The sequence below is a fragment of the Peromyscus maniculatus genome, chromosome 7 (genome assembly GCF_049852395.1).
Source record: "Peromyscus maniculatus bairdii isolate BWxNUB_F1_BW_parent chromosome 7, HU_Pman_BW_mat_3.1, whole genome shotgun sequence".
Lineage (NCBI taxonomy): Eukaryota > Metazoa > Chordata > Mammalia > Rodentia > Cricetidae > Peromyscus > Peromyscus maniculatus.
In genome coordinates this window covers 57,284,912-57,297,467 of record NC_134858.1, presented here as the reverse complement: position 1 = coordinate 57,297,467, position 12,556 = coordinate 57,284,912, and the positions used below count along the sequence as shown (strand labels likewise).

Sequence of the window (12,556 nt, the reverse complement as noted above, 5' to 3'; positions counted from 1 at the left end):
GACTGATGGGCTCATTAGCCTTCAGAATCTGCCTGCTTCCATGTCCTCAGCACTGGGGTTACATGCATGAGCCATTGCACCCATTTTTTATGTGTGTGTGTGGGGGGGGATTCTAAGAATCAAACTCAGGTCCTAGTGTTTGCACACTTCACTGGCTGGGCCATCTCCCCAGCAATCACTTCACACCCGCCCCTTCCCTTCCTCCTCAAGTGCAGCCCCAACTACCTCCACTGGGTTTGATTGTCTGGGGGAAGACAAGGATGGCAGATGGGTCTCTAAGACAGTCCCAACTACAGCAGGAAACTGTTACATCTTCTCTGGCAAATCCAGGAGCCACCAAAGTGGCAGAAAGCTAAGTTCCCCTGTGAGCAGTTTGTGTGATTTTAAATCTTAAATAATGATCTCTGTGTTTCCGCCTTTCTCTGGTGCCTTGACAAGATCACATCTCCACACACATCCTGCCTCCTGCAGTGGAAAATGTTCCTGGGGTTATTTGAAGTGTGATTGTGTTTAAACACGCTAGCAAACAATGCCAGTTTTTATTAGCTTTATGTTGTTTTTAGTAAATGTTCCCTTGCTATCACCAGTCCCGTTTTGTAATCAGTTTCAGGCTCCTTAAAGGTACAATGGATATTCTGTGTGAACATCCACAGGGAATCTGAATGGAAACAGCCCAGAGCCTTACTCTTTCCATCCAGAGTATGGGACTTTGTCGTAAGACTCAACAGGAGCACAGATGTATTAAGGAAGGTGATTGACAAGCGTCTTCTGCCTTTTGTCTCAGAGAGTTTGCCAGGAAATAAACTTAATGGAATATAATGGGGAGGTGACTTGGTGGATAAGGTATTTACTGCATTCCCATAGGTCCTGGAGTTCAGATCCCCAAGACCCATGCCAAGTAGGCAACTTGTCCTAGCTCTGTAATCCAACTAAGCCCCAGCACCCACTCGGGAGACGTGAGTCCTGGAGCAAGCTAACTAGACTCGCCACTCAATGAGCTCCAACATCCAAGTTCAAGGGGAGACCCTATCTCAACAAATAAAAGCGTAAGCTGATGGAGAGGGCAGCCCAGCGACAAACACTATTGCCGATGTGCACACAGCCCTATATGTGTGACCATGCATACAGATGTATATACACACAAAAATGTGAGATAGAAATCTCCACCTCTCATAAGAGGGATGAAGAGAAAGCAGGGGGAGGGTCCAAGTACCCAGCGTCAATGGGAGAGTGACTCGGGAAGTCAATGTTGACTCCCTATACCCAGACACCAGTGGGTTCATGAGAAAGGCGCCATCTGTAACAGCATTACATGATGACGTATCACCAAGGAGAGGGGAACAGAAGCAGGCTCTGAGGAAGGAGACTCCAGGAGTGAGGAACAGAAGCTTCCAGCCATAGCATTTATGTCACCTGGAATGTTCTAGATTTTCCATCCATTCTTAAAACTCAGGGTACAATTCCCACACCATACAGCTCACCCCTTTTAACAGTACAGTGGTTGGGTGGTCTTTTTCTTATCTCAGGCCTTCTGTCCTTGACTCACCTCAACTGCTCAACCCCTCCTCTATGTTCAACGCTGTTTGCCTGGGGGTGGGGGCAATGAGATGGCTCCGCAGATAAAGTCCTTGCCTGATGACCTGGATTGGACCCCATGACCCATTTAATGGAAGGAGAGAATCAGCTCCCTCAAGTTGCCCTCTGACCCCCACACATACACTGTGGCATATGTTTTGCCTGCGTGTTTATCTGCACACCACTTGCACACCTGGAGATGTCTGGTGCCCAAGGAGGCCAGAAGAGGACATTGTATCTCCTAAACAGGTATGAACCACTGTGTGGTCGCTGTGACTCAAACCCAGGTCCTGAAAAGCAGTCAGTGCTCTTAACCACTGAGTCATCTTTTCAGCCCATAATTAATTTTTTAATTCCCTTTTTAAAAAAAAAAAAAAAGATGTTATAGTTACAAAAGGTGCACTTTTAAAGTTAGAGTATGAAAATTGAACAACAGAATTTTTGAGACAAGATCTCATTATAGAATCCAGAATGCCCTCAGACTTGAAATCCTTCTGCTTCAGCCCCCAAGTGCTGGGGTTAAAAGTATGTAACACCGTTTCCAACTCTGGAAATTAAAAAATTTAAAACAAAAACTAAATAGAAGAGGGAGGCGTGTGTACCAGCCATCAGTAACATTAAACCTAACTCTGAGTTTAGCCAACACGCCTGGCCTGCTGGCCCCTGGCCTGCTGCCTGCTGGCCCTTGCCTTTCCATAGCCCATGGGGGGGCTGGCTCCACAGAGCTGGGGGAGCAGACCACCTCCACCTCACCATGTTCCTGTTTTCTTCAGTGAGCATTTAATGGCTCACACCTATGAGAAACAACACATGTTCATCTCATTTCAGGTTGTGAAACTGAGTGTACTCCAAGAGTGAGCTCTACTTTTATTAAAATCAGACAGTGAAAATTATGCATGTCCTTCAAAGCTTAGCTTGTTTAGTCAGAGCTAGATTTTAAGACTTTAGAACTGCTATCTGTTGTTAAGTTATGACTTCTCCTTATTCGCAGACTTGCTATTTGGAGGAAAAACATTGACTCTAATATTATTAAAATGACTGCCAGTTTGTCTTACTTCTCCCTTAATAAGATGCTGTAAAATTATTTTAGCTGAAATATCAAAGTTTGGCGCTGTTGAATCAGTTCGGTTTACTAATGTCATTATGCAGCAGTTCAGATATCACACATGAAAGCGCAGCAGGCAGAGTGGCTGTTCGGGACATGTTCTACCTGCCAGCGACTTACACCGTTGATGGGCTGTGGACTTGGAAGGAGTTCTTGGAGATCTGAAAGATTTTAAAAACAAATTGGCAATACAGTTCCCTTGAATCATGTTCTCATGAAAGTTTAAAATAATAATAACTGGGGCTGGAGAGATGGCCCAGCAGTTAAAAGAGCTGGCTGCTCTTGCAGAGGACCTGGGTCCCATTCCTAGCACCCATGTGGTGGCTCACAGCCATTCATAACTCCAATTCTGGGGAATCCAGCGCCCTCTTCTGGCCACTGTGGGTGCAAGGTATATGCTCAATACACTTTCATACATGTAGGCAAACTCTCATACACATAAAATAAAAATGAATAAATCTTTAAAATAGTAATGGTCAGCACCTAACATCTCAAGAACCATCATGGAGCATCTGTAATTTGCAGACTTTATTAGGTGAGCAACTTTGTATATGGGAAGACTTAGAATGTTTGAAAGAATGTGACATCTTGGGCTGGAGAGATGGTTCAGCAATTAAGAGTACATACTGCTCTTGTAAAAAAAAAAAAAAAAACTGAGTTCAAGCCAGGTGGTGGTGGCGGTGGCACACACCTTTACTCCCAGCACTTGGGAGGCAGAGGCAGGTGGGTCTTTGTGAGTTCAACGCCAGCCTGGTCTACGGAGCGAGATCCAGGAAAGGTACAAAGCTATACAGAGAAACCCTGCACCCCCCCCAAAAAAAAAAAGAACCTGAGTTCAGTTCCCAGGTCCTCACAACTACCTGTAACTCCAGTTCTAAGAGAACCTATACCTGAACTCACATGTATATATTCCCACACATATACATATACATAATTAAAAAGAGTTTGAAAATCAATCTTTACAAAAATGTGATATGTTATGCTTACATGACAATTAATCCCAAGGATTTTTTTCATGGGCATTAGAAAAATGTCATCATACAGGGAATAGAAAGCAAAAGGGTGAAATTGCCTCTTTGTACCAATCCTACATTGTATCTGCTGCATTCAAGTGTACAAACTTTAAGAATGTACTTAACTTCCAGTTCTGGTACTATATACTTTTATTTTCATTTTCTTACTGCTGGGTTTTTTTAATTATTTTTATATTCTTATAAATTTGCCAATTTAAAAATTGTTGGATTTTAATTTTGCCAGTTTTAAATTTGAGATTCTCTTGCTGTTTTTAAAAATTCACAGTTAAAAGTAATAACCATTTTCTGTTTGTCTCTGTTGAAAATTTTAGTCTTTATCTTGCATTTCAGCTTTGTGTGTTTTATTTGGTACTTTGTAGTGCAGTCGGATGTTTCTCAGGTCCTGCCAAGCCCCTGCAGTCCCATGGCCCACTTATAGAATGATCACTCAGGAGCTTATATTTATTCTAAATGCTTGGCCATTAGCTCAGGCTTATTACTGACTAGCTCTTACACTTAAATTAACTCATAATTCTTATCTATGTTTAGCCACATGGCTTGGCACCTTTTCTCAGTTCTTCCTTGTCATCTTGCTTCCTCTGTGTCTGGCTGGCAACTCCTGACTCAGCCTTCCTCTTCCCAGAATTCTACTCATCTGCTTGTCCCTCCTATACTTCCTGTCTAGTTACTGGCCAATCAGCATTTTAGTTATCAACCTATCAGAGCAACACATATTCACAGCATACAGAAAGACATTCCCCATCATTGTAGTGCACATTTTTTTCTTGATTGCTTTCTTGAAAGCTGGTAGGTGTTTGCATTATTTATGAAGGCCTCCCCGCTGCCATTATACAAGTAGCCCTTAATAAACTACTACTTCTCCGGCTCTATTTTTATAGTTAAACATTTAATGTCTCTGGAACTGGTCTTTGTGTGTGTTGTGAGGAAGGATTTGAATTTCTTTTACCAGATAGTTTGCTCAAAACCATTTATCAAATTTCCCCCCACTAATTTGAAATATCATCTATATACCACACACTACGTGCAAATGTATATAGATACACTTGTGGACTCTCGGTGCACATCCATTGATGTATGAGTCTCTTCTACATTAGTACCATAGTCTTTGCATTACTATAGTTGTATTTTTATTTATTGACATTTTAATAATATTTTCATTCTTTGAAAATCCTATACATTCACATAATGTAGATTGATCGTGTCTGCCCACTACCACTTCCCTCCAATTTCCCTCAGTGCCCCTGCCCCATCCTCGTTTCATGTCCTCTTTTATTTAGTTTTTGTTATTATTAATAACCCCTGAGCCCCGTTAATGCCGTGCATGAGTCTGTGGCTACCCACTGGCGTGTGAACAACCTCAGCATCCACATCCACAAAGGAGAACAACCATCCCTCTTTCAGCATCTGTCAACTACAGATGGCTCCTTGGAGTCCTTCCGCATCCATGCTGAAATTTTGACTGGCTTGATAGTGTGTGGGTGACCACAACTGCTGTGAGCTGTCATGTATGTGCCACAGCCTGGGTGTCTCCAGAAGTCAGCAGTTCACAGCTCTCTTCTCCATCCACAGTCTCTTATGTCCTTTCTGTCCACCATTTCCATAAAGTTCCTGGAGCTTGGGGTGGCGGAAAGTTGATACAGAGCCCATGCTGAATGCTCCGAGTTATTTATTCTCAGCATTTTGACCAGTTATGAGACTCTGCATTAACTACTACCCACTGCAAAGAAGAAGCTCAGCTTCACAAAGCTGAGAACAGTACAAATCCTTAGGTATAAACACAAATATTTGGAGTGTAGTTTGACAGTATGACCACTTAGCAAAACAATAGTAGGTCCCTTCCTAAGGCTTATGATCTCCCCAGGCATGGGCTTTGACCAGACTTACACTACCAGACATGAAATCCTTCCTGTGGAACAGGACTCATAGCCGATCAGAAAGTGGTTGGTTACCCCCAAAGCCTTCATGCCACTATTCCACCAGTGGGCACATCTTGATAACAGCACCATGTTGGGTCCATGCAGGACCATGCTGGATACAGCACTGGGTAGGATCACTGGTATCTTTTCTCTTCTGGCAACCTGCATACCACCTTCTGGAACTATATAAACTATCTTTCATGGGATGAGTTTCCTAGTCAGTTCGGGGTTGATGTCTCTGTGTCCTGTATCCAAAGTCAGTGATGTCTTCAGTGATAGGGTCTTATCTAGGTATGGTGGGCAACAAAGAGCAAGACAATACTCTGTCCCAATAACAAGGTAGGGAGATTGCCTGTGTCTGTCTGTAGGATTTTCTAATACCCAGTGTCTTCTTAGAAGAACATCATTCACCCATGCGGAGTACTTCAGTTCAAACTCTCTTTTAAATAAATACATTTTTAATTAGCTTATGAACTAGTTAATTTCCACATAAAGCTTTTCCCTGCAGCCTTGGTTTTCACTAACCCACTCCCTGCCCTCTCCTCTCCCAGTCCTATCACCCCCACTTAAACTTTTACTCTCAATTATTTCCCTCTCTCCACTGGTGATTGCTGTTACTCTGTAATGGGTTTCACTCTTGTGGAAACCCCTCATGGATCACCTCTCTTCCCCTCCCTTAATTCCTCCACTGATCAAATTGGTTTTGCCTTCAATATTCTTGTGTATTTTTATGCATCTGTTCCTCTAAATGTACTTTGACAAGCCATCTTGTCAAAATCCATCAAACCCATTGGGATCTTAGCTAGGATTGCAGTAAACGTGTAGGTTAATTTGAAGTAGGAGAGGGGCATTTTCAGTGTTGAGCTTTTGATTCAGGATCATGGTACATATCCTGGATCAGGAGCTTTAATGGGGCTTCTTTATGTCAATTCTGTTAGCTTTATTAGGTATGTCTTTGAGTATTTTATAGTTTCTGTTGATCTGATATGTGACAGCTTTCTTTTCAGTATGACATTGATTTAACATTTTGTCATGTGTGCAGTCTGTTTCATACATTTGCTTTGTAACCGTACATTTTGATAGATCCTTTTTTTGAGATTTTGTTTTGCTTTTATGTGTATGGATATTTTGCCTGCATGTATGTATGTATGCCATGTGGGTACTGGGAATCGAACCCAAGTACCCACATGGCATACACACATACATGCAGGCAAAATAGCTGACTCCACAGAAGTTGTCCTCTGCCTTCCACACATGCCCCTTGGCACACACACGTACATGCATCATGTACACAGACACACAATAATGATAAACTTAAGTAAGGTGTGTGGAACTGTAAAACAGCTAGAAAACAGGAACACACGACATGAGTTTGAGTGGCGGCTCTTTTAAAAGAAAATGGTAATGGGGGCTGGAGAGACGGCTCAGTGGTTAAGAGCATCATTTGTTCTTCCAGAGGAACCAGGCTCAGTTCCCAGCACTCACATGGTGGCTCACAACCATCTGTAACACCAGTTATAGGAATCCAGCACCCTCTTCTGTCTCCTCCTCCCCAGTGCTGAGAATTACAAACACACACCACGGAGCCCAGCTTTTCACAGGACTGCTGGGGATCAAACATCAATGTTCATACTTACACAGGAACCACTTTGCTGACAACTCTCTATCCCAGCCCCAGAAACTGTGCCCTTGACAGCTGCTGTAACATACACCAGCCCTCTCCTCTTTGTCATCAGAGCCAGATGCTGAAATGGACTTGGTGGCCCTCCTAGTCACCTGTGACAGTTCATGACAACCCCAGGAGACAGACCACAAGCATCTGACTTTGGCTGGATGTTCCTCATCCATCTGGCAGAGGAGCAAAGTGATTGTGAAACTTTCTGGTTTTGTTTTCCTTAATATGGACTCCGTTCCTACCTCCGCTTCAACACAAACCTGTATGACTGCCGTACACAACGAAATCTTTGCAAAGCAAATATCCCATGCCAAAGAGACCGTGCCCTCCCGCTGTGGTTTGGGAAACTGCGGTCATTTGTTTTAATGCTCCTGGACCTAATTTTGCATTACATGCTTCCACCTGGAGTCCGACAGTACTCTTCCCTTTGATTGAGGAGAGTCCCTGCATCTGTTTGCAGCGGCTCGCTTTATTCTTCCGCAGTCCCTCTGCCCCTGACAAGCTTTCAATATGCTGAAACAAAATGAAATCACCTTGGCTCTGTCCGTGGGCTCATTTTCTTTTCACGTTTTCTGCTGTGGAGTTAGTACCTCTACCCTGGGAATGTTTGATGTTTGTCTTATAGGGAGAAGTTAAACTGTGGTTTGTTTTTGCTATTAATTGCATTGTCTGTCTGTCTCAGAAATACGCAAAATGTCGATACCTGCTTTTCGATACCAAATGGGGATGTTCTCCTTGAATTTAGAAAACAGCCCCTGAGTCCGTTGGAACATAGGGTTTCTGTTTGGTTGGTTGGTTTTGGTTTTTGAGATGGGGTCTCACTATTTAGCCTTGGCTTGCCTGGAATTCACTATGTAGACCAGGCTGGTCTTGAACTCACAGAGATCCACCTGCCTCTGCCTCCCAAGTGTTGGGATTAAAGGTGGATGCCATTATACAACCAGCCCAGTCTTATGGGAGTGATTGACACCTTCATCCTGGTAAGAACATTCTTTCCCCTCCCTGTGCCTCCAGACAACATCTTTCAGGGCTGTCAGTCACATGCTGGGATCCTCCTACATGGATATAGAATAGACCAGGACCCTGTCTGTGAGTCAGTACAGGGCAGATAACATTAATTCTAAAATCCATCCATAACCCACTTACAAGTATGCTTCAGCCTTCCCTCTTTGAGTCAAATTCTGCCCTTCTGTGCTGTGTTAGAACACTGAGAGCCTGCTTACAGATGTCTATGCAAAGCCCGGGAAGAGGGTCTGATAGAAGAGTTAGCAGCGTCCAGTAGACATGGTTGAATTCAGGAACGAGAAGCAACACCTGAGGAAAACAACTTGGAAGTTGTTTTACCTCCAGCTGCAGGCAGCTGGATACCTGTCCAAGATCACTGCTCTCAGTTGGTCCTTCCTTTGCCGTCCCTGAGAGTCAGAGCTTGGAGACAGGAGCTCTGCCCCAGATCCCACCCTCCCCGTCCAGTCCTGCCTTTCCACCAGCGGTCAAGGCAGTTTGCCCTTCTTCCTTAAGCAGAGCGCTCACGACCTCTGCTCTCCGAGATCTTTAGATCTCTGTAGTGGGCTCAGATGATTATTTTCTTTGTTTTTAAGAAGATTTTATTCTGAGTTTTACTTGTGTGTATGCAGGGGGGGAAGGTATGTGCAGAGGCCAGAAGAGGGCATCAGACCCCCTAGAGCTAGAGTGACAGGTGGTTGTCAGCCACCCAGCCTGGGTGCTGGGAACCAAACCTGGGTCCTCTGCCAGACAGTGTGTGTTCTTAACCCCTGAGCATCCCTCCGGTCTACACTTTCTAACTGTAGTCTTCCTGGGTTGGCTCTTGCCCCATTATTTTAGCATCTGCAGCTCTCATAATAACTTCACCTAGCCCTACCCCATCAGCTTCCTTTATGACCTGAGGCACTGCTGTATTTGTTAGGCTTGGGAAACACAACATGCCACCTTGTCCAGACTTTATATTCCCTTTATTGTCTAACATTCAGGTTATTTAAATCAGAAACGCTTTCCTTTACGTAAAACACTGTTCTTTATCTGATTTGGTACCTGGGTAAAACAACATTAATCTAAAAAAAAATTAAGCACTTGCCAAGTACAGTGTATTACAGAGAAGAAGACAATACAAGGTCCCTGCCTTGAAATACACTTGCAGTCTGCCTGGGACTTCTTTAATGATGTAGAAGTCATTTCTTCATCCCTTGTCCTTAAGCAAGGCAAACTGAGGAGACACCCTAACTAGGCTTTTAGACAGTGTTGGCATCCTTGCTTGTGTTTTGTTTTGTTTTGTTTTTGGAGTTCTGCCATAGAGTAAATATCTGAATCTTTTCAGGCCAGTGGGTCTCTGCTGCAGCTACTCCTCTGTGAAGTGAGGACGCAGCTATGGGCAATAGAGGATGGTTTTCAGCTATTCCACCCTGAACTACTCTGATTTTTGGAAGTTAAGCAGGGCTGAACCTGGTTAGTACTTGGATGGGAGACAAGATGAGAATGGGTGGGCATGGCTGTGCTCTGGAAAAACTCCACCTATGGAAAAAGCACTGCTCATTTTGTTTGCATGCTGTAGTTGGCCAGCCCGTCTTAGAGGATGCGTGGGCTTCGGGAAAGAGCATGTCTGCCTGAAGCCGCAGCTCGGACTGCAGCACGGAGGAGGAGGAGGAGGCATGCGCATGGCTGTTCTATAAACATGGTTCTTAGGCCAAACGGGCATAACATCCACCTCTGAGACTGCAGCTGCAGGGAGCAAGCAGCCTGGCTTCAGACTACAGAAGACCTTCATCCCAATTACATCCTGTGGGTCCAGTCTTTGCCCAGGGTCGAGCCACTGGAGACAGTGACCAGAGCGGGGTGTAGCAGGATCATGCCCGACCTCTGAAGGCAATGTTAGCCCTGACAGAAGAAAAGGCAGCAAGCAGTTACTCCTGTAGAAAAACCAGGTCCATAGCAAGAAGGCAGAAGAAGTGTTGAGCAAACAAAGGTGCTGATGATGTAGGCATGGGCTTAGTCAGTAAAGTAACAAACTTACCCTTCCATAAGTCCTGTTTGTGGGTTTAAAATTTTAATCAGTGCATGTAGTATCTACTAAGGAAGAAAGCAACACTGTAACACAAAGTAACTACTGCAGGGTAGTGACTGGCTGGGCTGCACTTGACATCTTGAGAAGCAAAAGAAGGAGGAGAGGTAGATCGGGTATTTCGGGATCTGGGTGGATAGGACACCAAGAGAGGTCTGAGTTGCATTTGGGAGAGGCTGAGACCTTCCTTGTCTCTCTCTGAAGCAGCCCATTGGAGCCTGGCCCCGTTGCTCTTTACTTGGTGGCGTGCTCTGAGCTGCCAAAGTTCATGGCCATTGAGACCTTTACTCTGGGGTCCTAGCAGCGGGTTCTCGGCAGGCAGCATGGCCCCACCCTATCCTGTACCCATGCTTTAAGTTGAATTCCTCTATTTTTAACCAGCCTGAGAGGAATCACACACGCTGGCTGTTGCTAGAATTGACCCAAGGATTCCAGACCAATGTTAACCCTGAAGATACCTTCTAATTAGTAGGATGGAGATTTGATCATCAGAAAAGGGAGGATGCGGTCAGCTGACTTACATGGGCTCCAGGGGTCAGAACTCCGGTCTTCATTCTTATACAGCAAGGTCCACTCTCCCAGGCAGTGATGGTTGGTGTTTGTGAGCATCACGTCTGTGTCGTCATGTGTGGGTGTGTATGCATGTGAAGGGGCCAGGGGCCTACTACAGCAGGTGTTTTCTTTATTCTCTCTATGCCTGATCCCGTTTGAGATAGCATCTCTCACTGAACCTGGAGCTCACCAATTCATCTACACTAGCTGGCCAGCAGGCCACCAAAACCCTGCTGTCTTTGCCTCGCAGAGCTGAGATCACAGGCGCCTCTCCCTCTTGTGGGTGCTCAGGACCGAACTCGGGGCCTCGGGCTTACACAGCAAACACTTGACTGGCCGGGCTGTCTCTTCAACTCTTCTAGAACATTTTTAAAAATTCCTTTAGGAGAGCTAGAGAGATGGCTCAGTGGTTAAGAGCATTGGCTGCTCTTCCAGAGGACCCGGGTTCAGTTCCCAGCCTCAGCATGGCAGCTCACAGCTGTCTGTGAGTCCAGTCCAGGAGACCCGATACCTTTTCTGTCTTCCATGGGCATTACACATGTGGCACACTTGGATGCACACAGGCAGCACTCATACCCATAAAATAAAAAATAGATACATATTTTAAAAACAAGATTACTTTTAAAACTTCTTCTGTAGCTCTTAGTTTCTCGTGTTTTCTTGACTGTCTCCTGTCTGTTTGGTGACTTGGTTTTGAGACCGTCTTACTGTGTAAGTTTGGGAGGGTGTGGAGCCTTTAGGAGAGGCGGCCTTGCCGGAGCATGTGGGCTTTCAGGATCTATAGCCCCACTACTTCCTGTTTCTCTCTCTCTCTCTCTCTCTTGCTTTCACTCTCACTCTCTCATGCCTTCTCCATAATGGACTCTGTCTCTCTGGAACCATAAGCCAAAATATGATATACACACATATCATACATGTCACACACATACACATCATACATGTCACATACATACACATCACATATATACACATATAATACACATAATATATACACTCATCGTACATATCACACATCATACACTTAACACACACATCGTACCCATCACACATATCATACACATACACAGCACACATAATACACATCACACATACATCACACACATACATTATATACATCACACACATATACATACATATACACATGATACACATATATACACATCATACACATAACACACATATATATCACACACCTGCATCACATACATCACACACATGCACATACATCATAAACATAATATACATATACACACTAACAAATTTTTTAAGACTAGGTCTTAGGTACTACTGTGTGTTTTTCTCTTGAGATTTTGGCCTTGGCTGGATAGAGTAGTACACCCTGTAATCCCATCTCTGCATTCATGAAAGAATGAGAAAGGGGAAAATAATGCCTTAATGTAATAAAAGCAGATATGAGCTCATGGACCCGTGAAGAGGTCCCGGGGCTGTACTCTTTGAAACACCATTCCCAATCAGTGGAAATGTGTCTATTTTATGACTTTATTTTCAAATAAGGTCTGGTCTAATGAAGAATTGAAAGAGGACTGGAGAGACTACTCAGTGGTTAGAGCACCTGTTCTCGCAGAGGACCTGGGTTTGGCTCCCAGCATCCACAATGGAGCTCAC

General features: G+C 44.3%; 1 protein-coding gene across 3 annotated transcripts in view; it reads left to right on the top strand.

The window, feature by feature from the left end:
- The window catches only part of Thsd4 (thrombospondin type 1 domain containing 4), a 579,159-nt gene that overhangs the window by 490,596 nt on the left and 76,007 nt on the right, over nucleotides 1-12,556 (top strand). The window lies entirely within an intron of this gene.